Genomic DNA, 10,615 nt, shown 5'->3' with positions numbered 1-10,615 from the left:
TGCGAGACTTTTTAACTTTCTGCTTCTTACCATCAACCATCTCAGCGTCGGAAGCCTGCGAAAATAAAGTAGATAAGTAATAGAGGCAACAATATTGTTTTAAGATAAGTGGGTATTCCTTACTTCTTTATTATGCGAAGCCTTCCTCTTGTGAGATTCATTATCAATGATCGGTTGCTTCTTCTGCAATTCCTTATTTTCACTTGAGGAAGACTTGGGTTTTTTGTATGATTCGAAGAGCGCTAATGGAAGAGCTTTTCCTGCGAAAGTATGGGAATTAGATCATAAAAAAAATAAATTAAGAATGGTTAAAATCAATAGTCATCATGAAGAAAGGAAACAAACTTTGATTCAGAGTTCATGGTGGAAGAACAATAGCAGAAGAAATCAGTAACAACAGCGGAAATGGGTAATAACAGATGAAGATGAATAACAACAAGAGAGAGAAGATAAGTGATGAAGAAGGAAGAGATTATTGTGAAAAACCCTTAAATAGATAAAAAGAAGTAACCGGTTGAAGAAGGTTCAAGCCGGTAAAAGGGAAGAAAATCGACACGTGTAGAGAGGAACTTGAAACCCGGATAACTGTCGACAAAGTATAATGGAAAAAGATAGCCACGTGCGATTTTCAAGAGGAGAATTTCTCATATCACTCATTCTGAAGAATAAGCAACATGAGAAGAGGCAAATGTAGGAGTTAAATATCGCACACGTTAATAATTACGCGAAGTGAAGAATACAACCTGAGCGAAGGGCGTCGCGCACAACAAAGTTGAGATGACGCACCAGAGGATGTTAGCAAAGTCACGAGTAAAATGTGAAGAATCATGCGAAGAAGTATGCTATGCGGATATGTGGCATAGTGATCCCTAAAATAATGGGATTATTAGCTGTCATCCACTATTTAAAATTCTATATAAAGGGGAGAAGTCATTGTTTCTAGGAGGATTCTAGGACAAGTCTTGGAAAGGAAATAGGAAAAGAGAGAAAGTGAGCTTAGGTTTCAAGTAGAATTGTTGTAATTCTTGAATCATTCTTGTAAACATTTCTAATCTTTAGTTAATAAAACAAGAATTCAAAATTATCACCTAGGGATTGAATTAGTTATAGTGAAGTGTAGTTGTAAGATTTCTTACAACTACACATGCGGCGGTTTGTGACAGTCAGTGTCACCAAAAGATGGTTTCTATTTTACTTTCTCTCTTTTCTTGGTCAATATAAGACCATAAAGACCAGAGAATATGTGGATTGTGGACAAGTTATATCCATACGATTATGTTACACTAAAACAGACGCATGCTAATATATAGAGTAAACAAACTATGTAAACAATATTTGTTCACATGCACTAAACTGACTGTATATCCAAATGCTAGCTAAATTAGCTGTGTGCACGATACTTGTGCACACACACATTTCATCACATTACTCAAGAAAATCTAGTCTTAATCCTCGATTTCAGTTCATAATACACACATCTCATAACTCGCCGTATCAGAAAACTCTCCATCTGTTGGAGTATGTGGCTCGATAAAAACCACATATGTATAGATAGGATAGTCCCACATGGAATAAGAGGAGTACATGTGGTGCTTAATAAGTTTGGGGATCTCCTTACATAGCACCAAGGCCTTTTAGATTAAAACCCCACACCTGCTGCAACAGGTGGTCAAGTGGGGACAATATCGGTGCTATGTGGTCGGGCCCAGAAGTAGGGTCCGTGAAGATCCTAACAACTGGTATCAGAGCGTATGGTTGGGGCTACTGTCCGAACGGAGAAGTGGTTGTGTATGTCACCCGGTTTAGGGCGCAAGTGGAGTCAAACTCAAGGTGGAGGAGGCAAGGCCCAAACTAGATTTGGCGCTCAATGTGGAGTTAGTGCCGCACCCCATTAACTCAAGTGGAGCAGGATTCTATAGTGGTCAAGGTTGTTCTCAAGGTGGAGTTAGTGCTTTCCTTCCCATTAACTCAAGGTGGAGTAGAGTTCCAGGGTGCGTAGTGATAATAATCATGTTCGATGGGTAGTTATACGGACGCTAATCATATGGTGGAGTATGATTGGATTGGTGAGGTGGTTTTAATCTCTCCAATGTGGAGATTGTTGGAGTATGTGACTCGATAAACACAACATATGTATAGCTAGGATAGTCCCACATGGAATAAGAGGAGTACATATGGCTCTTAATAAGCTTGGGCATCTCCTTACATAGCACCGAGGCCTTTTAGATTAAAACCCCACACCTGCTGCAACAGATGGTCAAGTGGGGACAGTATCGGTGCTCTGTGGTCGGGCCCAGAAGTAGGGTCCGGCGGTCCGTGAAGATCCTAACAATTGTTAGTTAATGAAGACTAATTAATTATTTCCTAAAGTTAGCCGTGGTTATTTAGGGAAGGGGTTTTCTAAACCGGTTAGAATTCTTGGTGGTCAAGTTTGTAACCTATATAAATAGGTAGTTAGGCCTTGTAGAATTTGTGCATTGTGTAGAAAACGATTAAGAGATCGGTGAGATATTTCTTGTATAACTTTTAGGTCTAAAGCTAGGGTTTCGTTGTGAGATCATATTGGTGAGGAACAAGAGACAAGGTTAACGTCTCTGGTAATTGTTGCGGTGTAACCAAGGGTTTGCTGGGATTCACACGACGCTGTAATCGTTTTTCTTCATAGTGGATTTGAGTTGATGCGGCTCAAAGTGGGCGTAGACAATATATACAAGTTGTATGTATTGGTCGAACCACTATAAATCTTGTGTCTTGTAAGTTGATTTATCTTTCTCGTATTATTATGGTTGCTTGTGCTTGGTTTACTTATTATTCATCATAATATCTCAAGATCCGTTATTCCGCGGTTGTCAGTGATTATTCCCTAAGAAAATCCTGACAACTGGTATCAGAGCTCAGGTTAGAGCTTTAGGGTTTATCGTAGTACGGTTAAAGTTTTTAATGGGAAGAACTTTGCTTTTTGGAAGTCTCAGATGGAAGACTACCTATATGAGAAAGACCTTGTTGATCCATTGGGTGGAGTTGCGAAAAAGGGAGCACGCAAAGACGATGAATGGAAAACTCTTGATCGCAAGTGTGTAGCCGTGATTCGAAGATTTCTAACGGAGGAAGTCTACAATAACGTACAAGAGGAAACTAGTACGAAGGATCTTATGGATAAACTTGAACAGTTGTATCAAAAGTCCTCAGCCTCGGGGAAGATTATGTTGTGTGAACAATTATTTAATCTGAAGATACAAGAAGGCGAAGCGATTTCAGCACATCTTGGGAAGTTTAAATCAATTATTTCTCATCTTTCAAAAGTTAGTATTACTTTTGATAATGAAGTTCAAGCTTTACGGTTGTTGTCGTCATTACCAAAGAGTTGGGAGACTGCAAGGACAACCATAAGCAATTCTGCAGGGAGCGAGAAGTTGAAGCTTGATGATGTGCAACAAAGGTTAATTGCTGAAGAGGAGAGAATAATAGAACAAGGCTATGTTTCTAGTTCTTCAAGATCGGCTTTAAGTATGCATGAAGAAGATAGAGGCATGATTTCAAATCGGAACAATAACAACAAATCTAGATGGAAGTCTAGAGGAAAGTCAAGGGGAAGATCTCAATCCTGGACTAGAGGTGTTGTTGAGTGTTGGGCGTGTAAGAAAGTAGGACACTTCAAGCGCGATTGTCCGGAAAACAAAGGTGCTAATAATGGTGGAAACAAAGGTAATCAAGAAGAGGTCAACGTAGTTGCAGCTGCGGAACCGGTGAATGTCCTTGTTGATAACAAGAAGATGATTACGGAAGGTTTTTTACTACTCTCTGAGGACAAGCAAGATGAGTCATGGATTATAGACTCGGGAGCTTCTTTTCATGCAACGGGTGATAAGAGTATTATGATCTCTTATAAAGAAGGATATTATGGCCAAGTATTCTTGGGTGACGGTGAAGCATGCGACATCATCGGTTTGGGTGATGTGATCTTGAAACTCAATGGTTCAACATGGAAATTGAAGAATGTACGACACGTTCCAAATTTGAAGAAGAACTTGGTGTCTGTGGGCTAAATTTGTGATGATGACTGTGAAGTTGTGTTAACGAAACACAATTGGAAAGTGAAGAAAGGAGCTATGGTATTAGCTCGTGGAGTTAGAGTCGGTACTCTATACCGGACTTCAGATGGAACTACTTTAGCAGTGGCTAGTAGTGGTGAAGACACTAACTTATGGCATAGAAGATTAGGGCACATGAGTGAGAAGAATATGAAGATTTTATGTTCGGGAGGATATCTATCTAAGGTGAAGTCTGTTGATATGAGTTTTTGTGAAGACTGTGTTCTTGGAAAGCAAAAACGGGTTAGTTTCAGAAGAGGAGGAAGAGACTTGAGAATTGCAAAACTTAATTTGGTTCACACGGATGTATGGGGACCAATTGATGTTGCATCTCACAGAGGGTTCCAGTATTATGTCACCTTTATTGATGATCACTCAAGGAAAGTGTGGCTTTACTTCATGAAAAATAAGTATGAGGTGTATGAAGTGTTTAAGAAGTGGAACGCTTTGGTTGAAACAGAAACTGGTCTGAAGTTGAAGAGTCTAAGGTCATACAACGGTGGTGAGTATGACAAAACAGAATTCTTACAGTTATGTGCTACAAATGGAATTCGTTTGGAGAGGACAGTTCCAAGGACACCACGGGAGAATGGAGTAGCAGAACGTATGAATTGGAATTCGAATGCACGTGCAAGGTGCATGAGGTTGCAGTCTGGTTTGCCCGAGACCTTCTGGGCACATGCAACAGAAACGAATGCTTATCTAATTAACAGGACACCTAGTAGTCCATTAGATATGAAGATACCATAGGAGGTTTGGACTGGAAAAAAGGTAAATCTTTCCTATTTGAAAGTTTTTGGTTGTGTTGGTTATGTTCATCTTAGTCCCGGTGAGAGGTCTAAGATAGGTGCTCAAGCAAAGAAGTGTATATTCCTTGGTTATGGAATTGACGCTTTTGGGTATAAACTTTGGGACTATGAGGGTCACAAAGTTATTAGAAGTAGAGATGTCACTTTTAATGAAAATGAGCTGTACAAGGACAGGAATACAGCACAAGTTGAAGATGTCAGGTCAAGCAACGTCGATAAGGAGTTGTATATCGATATTGATGATGTTTCTGGAAGAAGTGTGGAACAAGAAGAGCATGATGTTGCTGATGGCAGAGAAGTACAAGTTGAAGATACTTCTACTGCAGTGGGAGTTATTCCTACAGTTTCACAAGAAGTACGAAGATCGTCAAGAACTCCTAAACCAAAACCAAGGTATGCTTTGAATTATCTATTACTTACGGATGGAGGTGAACCTGAAGATATTAAGGAAGAACTAGCGGCTGATGATTCAGGAAAGTGGAAACTTGCTATGGAGGATGAGATAAATTCACTTGATGAGAATGGCACTTGGGTGTTAGTAAAATTACCAAGAGGTAAGAAGGCGTTGCATAACAAGTGGGTTTATCGGATGAAATCTGAAGCAAATGGAGATATTCGCTACAAGGCGAGGTTGGTTGTGAAAGGTTTCCAGCAAAAACCTGGTGTTGATTACAACGAGATATTTTCTCCAGTTGTGAAAATGACTACTATTCGAGTAGTTTTAAGTCTAGTGGCTTCTGAAGATCTCTACCTTGAACAGTTGGATGTAAAGACAACTTTTCTTCATGGTGACCTAGATGAAGAAATTTACATGAAGCATCCAGAAGGATTAATAGTAAAAGGCAAGGAAGAGATGGTGTGCAAGCTAAAGAAGAGTTTGTATGGTTTAAAACAAGCCCCGAGACAGTGGTACAAGAAGTTTGATAACTTCATGCATAGAAGTGGTTACTCACGGTGTAATGCAGATCATTATTGTTACTTCAAAAGGAATGGTTCTGACTACATCATATTACTACTGTATGTGGATGATATGTTGGTTGTCGGAACATCTCTACAAGAAGTTGAGAATTTGAAGAAACAATTAGAAAGTGAGTTTGCTATGAAAGATCTTGGTGAATCAAAACAGATTCTTGGTATGAGGATCATAAGAGACAGATCCAAGGGTGTACTTATGCTTAGTCAGGCTGAATATATTGAACGAGTGTTGAAAAGGTTCAATATGGAGAATGCTAAACCAGTTAGTTCTCCACTTGGAAGTCAAATTCGTCTTTCGAGTATGCAGTGTGCGAAGACAGATGAAGAAAAGGAGTACTTGTCTAACGTACCATATTCTTCGGCTATTGGGAGTCTAATGTATGCTATGGTGTGCACGAGACCGTATATTGCATATACAATGGGAGTAGTGAGTAGATATGAAAGCAACCCATGAAAACAACATTGGGAAGCTGTGAAGTGGATTCTCAAGTATTTGAGAGGTAACACAAACGTACCATTGTGCTATGGAAAAGGTGGTTCTATTTTGAGGGGTTATGTGGATGCAGACTTCGCAGGTGATGTAGATAAAAGGCGAAGTACGACCGGTTATGTTTATACTATGGGGTCAACTGCAGTGAGTTGGAACTCAAGGTTACAGAAGTTGGTGACATTGTATACTACGGAAGTGGAGTACATAGCGGTGACGGAAGCGAGCAAGGAGATGATTTGGTTACAAGGATTATTAGCTGAGTTGGGTAAGGAACAAGGAGATAATGTTCTGTTTAGCGACAGTCAAAGTGCCATACATTTAGCCAAGAACTCATACTATCATGCTAGGATGAAGCATATAGATATTCGTTATCATTTCATTCGGGATCTCTTAGAAGAAGGAGAGTTGAAGCTCGAGGAGATTCTTGGTTCGAAGAATCCGGCGGATATGTTTACCAAGGGAGTTACATCAGACAAGTTAAAGCTCTGCAAGGCTTTATTTGGTCTCTCAGAATGAGGATCTGGGAGGGGATCCGCACTGACATGAAGATGTTTTAGCACCGTCAATCCAAAGTTGAAGAATGGAAGACAATCAATAAGTCTTCAAAGTAGAAGATTGTTAGTTATTGAAGACTAATTAATTATTTCCTAAAGTTAGTCGTGGTTATTTAGGTAAGGAGTTTCCTAAACCGGTTAGAATTCTTGGTGGCCAAGTTTGTAACCTATATAAATAGGTAGTTAGGCCTTGTAGAATTTGTGCATTGTGTAGAAAACGATTAAGAGGTCGGTGAGAGATTTCTTGTATAGCTTTTAGGTCTAAAGCTAGGGTTTCTTTGTGAGAGCATATTGGTGAGGAACAAGAGACAAGGTTATCGTCTCTGGTAATTGTTGCAGTGTAACCAAGGGTTTGCTGGGATTTACACGACGCTGTAATCATTTTTCTTCATAGTGGATTTGAGTTGGTGTGGCTCAAAGTGGAGGTAGACAATATATACAAGTTGTATGTATTGGTCGAACCATTATAAATCTTGTGTCTTGTGAGTTGATTTATCTTTCTCGTATTATTATGGTTGCTTGTGCTTGGTTTACTTATTATTCATCATAATATCTCAAGATCCGTTATTCCGCGGTTGTCAGTGATTATTCCCTAAGAAAATCCTGACACCATCTTCTCACTATGTATCTCTGGCACATCATCACTCGAAACCATCACAGACTTAAACCCTAAAGTCATGATCTTATAAGGTGGACCCCACTCTGTTCATTCAGAAGATGCACCAACTTTACCAAATCGGTTTATTGAATATGTCGAATCTAACGGTATATTGGTTTTGGGTATTTCTTATGGATTACAACTGATTTTTCAGGAACTTGGTGGTGTTGTTCATACTGGTGAGAAACAAGAGTATGGGAAAATGGAGATTGAGGTATTAAAGGAGAGTGGGTCGTATAAGAGTGGCGCGATTGGGTCTAAACAGAGTGTTTGGACGAGTCATGGTGATGAAGCTGTGAAGTTTCCCGATGGGTTTAGTGTTGCTGCTAAGAGTCAACAGGATCCCAAGAGGAAGTTTTACGGACTTCAGTATCATCCCGAGGTGACACATTCAACGGAAGGAATGGTAACACTGAGCAGGTTTTTGTTGGATGTATGTGGAATAACTCTTGAATGGAAGATGGAAGATGTAGTAGAATAAGAAATTAAACTCATTAAACGAGCAGTTGCTGATGATTATCATGTTATATGTGCTTTATCTGGGGATGTCGATTCTACAGTGGAAGCTATTTTGGTGCATAAGGCAATTGGAGATAGGCTTCACTGTATTTTTTTTGGCAATGGTTTATTGAGGCATAAGGAGAAAGAGCGTGTGATGGAACTCTTTGAAAAGGACCTTCACCTGCCAGTTACTTGTCATGATGGAGTTGAGCAGTTCCTAGGCAAGCTGAAAGGCGTAGAAGATCCTAAGACTAAGAGAAAAATAATTTGAAAGGAGTTTATTGCCTTCTTTGATAACTTCGCCACAGATTTAGAGAAGAGAATAGGGAAGAAGCCTGCTTTCTTGGTTCAGGGAACCCTTTATCCTGATGTTATTGAATCATGCCCACCACCAGGAAGCGGAAGAAGCCATTCACACACAATCAAGAGCCATCACAACGTTGGGGGGCTCCCCAAAGACATTAAATTGAAGCTTATTGAACAACTTAAGGTGATCAGAGAACACATTCTCATGTTGTTTCTCTTAGGGGTGTTACTAGTGAGGATGGTACGACTGCAGACTGGTGAGTTGTTTTTCTTCCCTTTTTTTTCCTCTTCTAATTTATATTTTTAAAAAATTAAGCTTCTTCTTTCTTTCTTTCTTTGCGGTAAAGCAACGAAGGCTGCTTTGAGCTATTAATTTCAGATCTTTATTAACACTCTTTAAGATGGTTGTTAGGTCTGAATCGTCTAGTTAGTTTAATATCAATGTTACACACAGAATATCACCAGCAAATAATGAACCAATTAAGAGAATATCAAACAGAACAAGACACAGAATTTTATAGTGGTTCGGCGTACCTACGTCCACTGTAGAATGATGATACTTCTTATTAAAAGATCTGAAGAACAATTACAATAACCCTTAGCCCCTTATGTTTCTTTCTAGTCACACAACCCTTGCAAGAATAAAACACTTTCCTTGTTGTGTAAACCTCCAACTAAAGAAAGACTCTCGACTGTTTCTTTCTAGTCACACAACCCTTGCAAGAATAAAACACTCTCCTTGTTGTGTAAACCTCCAACTAAAGAAAGACTCTCGACTGTATGTTTTACCTCTACAGAAACCAACCTATTTATACTTGACAGAACTTGAAGGCCAAGAATAAATTCTTGCCGACCAATTTTTATTAATTTCCAAAGTCTAGACTCCTACCTGTTTTCTAACTTAAGAAATACTTGACTGCCAAGATTTGGTTATCTTGCAGATCACATTCTTGTACTGGAGGTTATTAACAAACTTTACAATGGTATGGGATCAGTTATTAAAATATTCATCCACAAAAATTGAGAAATATGGCTTGCAGTTTTTTAATACATTAGTGTGCACCTTCGAACCTCTTTCTCTGCAAAAGCAATCATTTATTTTCAGTCTATAGTTCAGAGAGACCTAGTAGTGAGTCTTTCTTGCCAGATATGAATTAGTATGATCCCCGCCACAGTGTTATTCAGAGGCTTTCTCTCTTGGCATAGTCAAAAACATGAGGCTCTCTTAAATTTTCTCTTTTCTCCACAAGTGTGACATACTCCAATACTAACAAACAAATACTATGAAGATATCCATGTAAAGAAATTTGATATCAGGAACAAAATCAACCACTCTTTGTTTACCACTCTCCGGAACAATATCTTTAAGGGTAAAATGATTTCACCATATGCCCCAGCCGCATATGCCAAAGTTTCGAAATACTAGAATCTTCATTATTCTCGACTCCAACATAAACTCCATCTACCACTGTTCCTCCTTATAAGAAATATAAGTTTCTTTCTCTCTTAGCTTGAATCACCACTTTAGAATCTGAATTTAAAACCTTTGTAAATCCACCTTCCATTACAATACGATAACCCTTGGATTCTAAAGTACCAAGTGATATCAAATTTTTCTTCAAATCAGGAATATGCCTTACCCCAGATAAAGTGTGTACTTTACCTTCATGATTTTTGATCTTAATTGTTCCAATCCCGACTACACCACAAGCATAATTATTACCAAGTAGTACAGTACCACCTCCTACAGATTCATAAGAGGTAAACCAGTCCTTGTTTGGACTCATATGATAAGAACAAGCAGAATCAAAAATCCATACTTCATGATGATCAACACATGTAACCGTCAGCACCTCTCATGTTTCCCTTTGGTTTTTCCCTTAAACTTGGATTTATTCTTTCCAGGTTTTGGTCCATTCTTCCCATTGTTTACATATAACCCAACAACTTGATCACTTTCCATTGCATCCTTCTTACGGAACTCATCACTTAATAAAGAAGCAATTACGTCATCTAGTTTGATAGTATCCTTTGATGTCAGTGTACTTTGTATCAATGTATCATATGTATCTGGAAAAGAACACAATAGTAGCATACCTTGATCTTCGTCTTTAACAACTTCTCCAACATTAGTCAATTCAGTCATCAACTTATTGAAACTGTTAATATGCTCATTAACAGACGTACCATATTTGAATCGAAATTGATACATTTGTTTCTTGTGAAACAAT

General features: G+C 38.8%; 1 pseudogene; it reads left to right on the top strand.

Annotated features, from left to right (window-relative positions):
• Positions 1-405: 405 nt before the first annotated feature.
• LOC113271980 lies at positions 406-9,408 on the top strand (annotated as a pseudogene).
• The last annotated feature ends 1,207 nt before the right edge of the window (positions 9,409-10,615 follow it).

This window comes from Papaver somniferum, chromosome 4 (assembly GCF_003573695.1).
Source record: "Papaver somniferum cultivar HN1 chromosome 4, ASM357369v1, whole genome shotgun sequence".
Lineage (NCBI taxonomy): Eukaryota > Viridiplantae > Streptophyta > Magnoliopsida > Ranunculales > Papaveraceae > Papaver > Papaver somniferum.
This window is presented reverse-complemented; position numbering and strand designations above follow the sequence as displayed.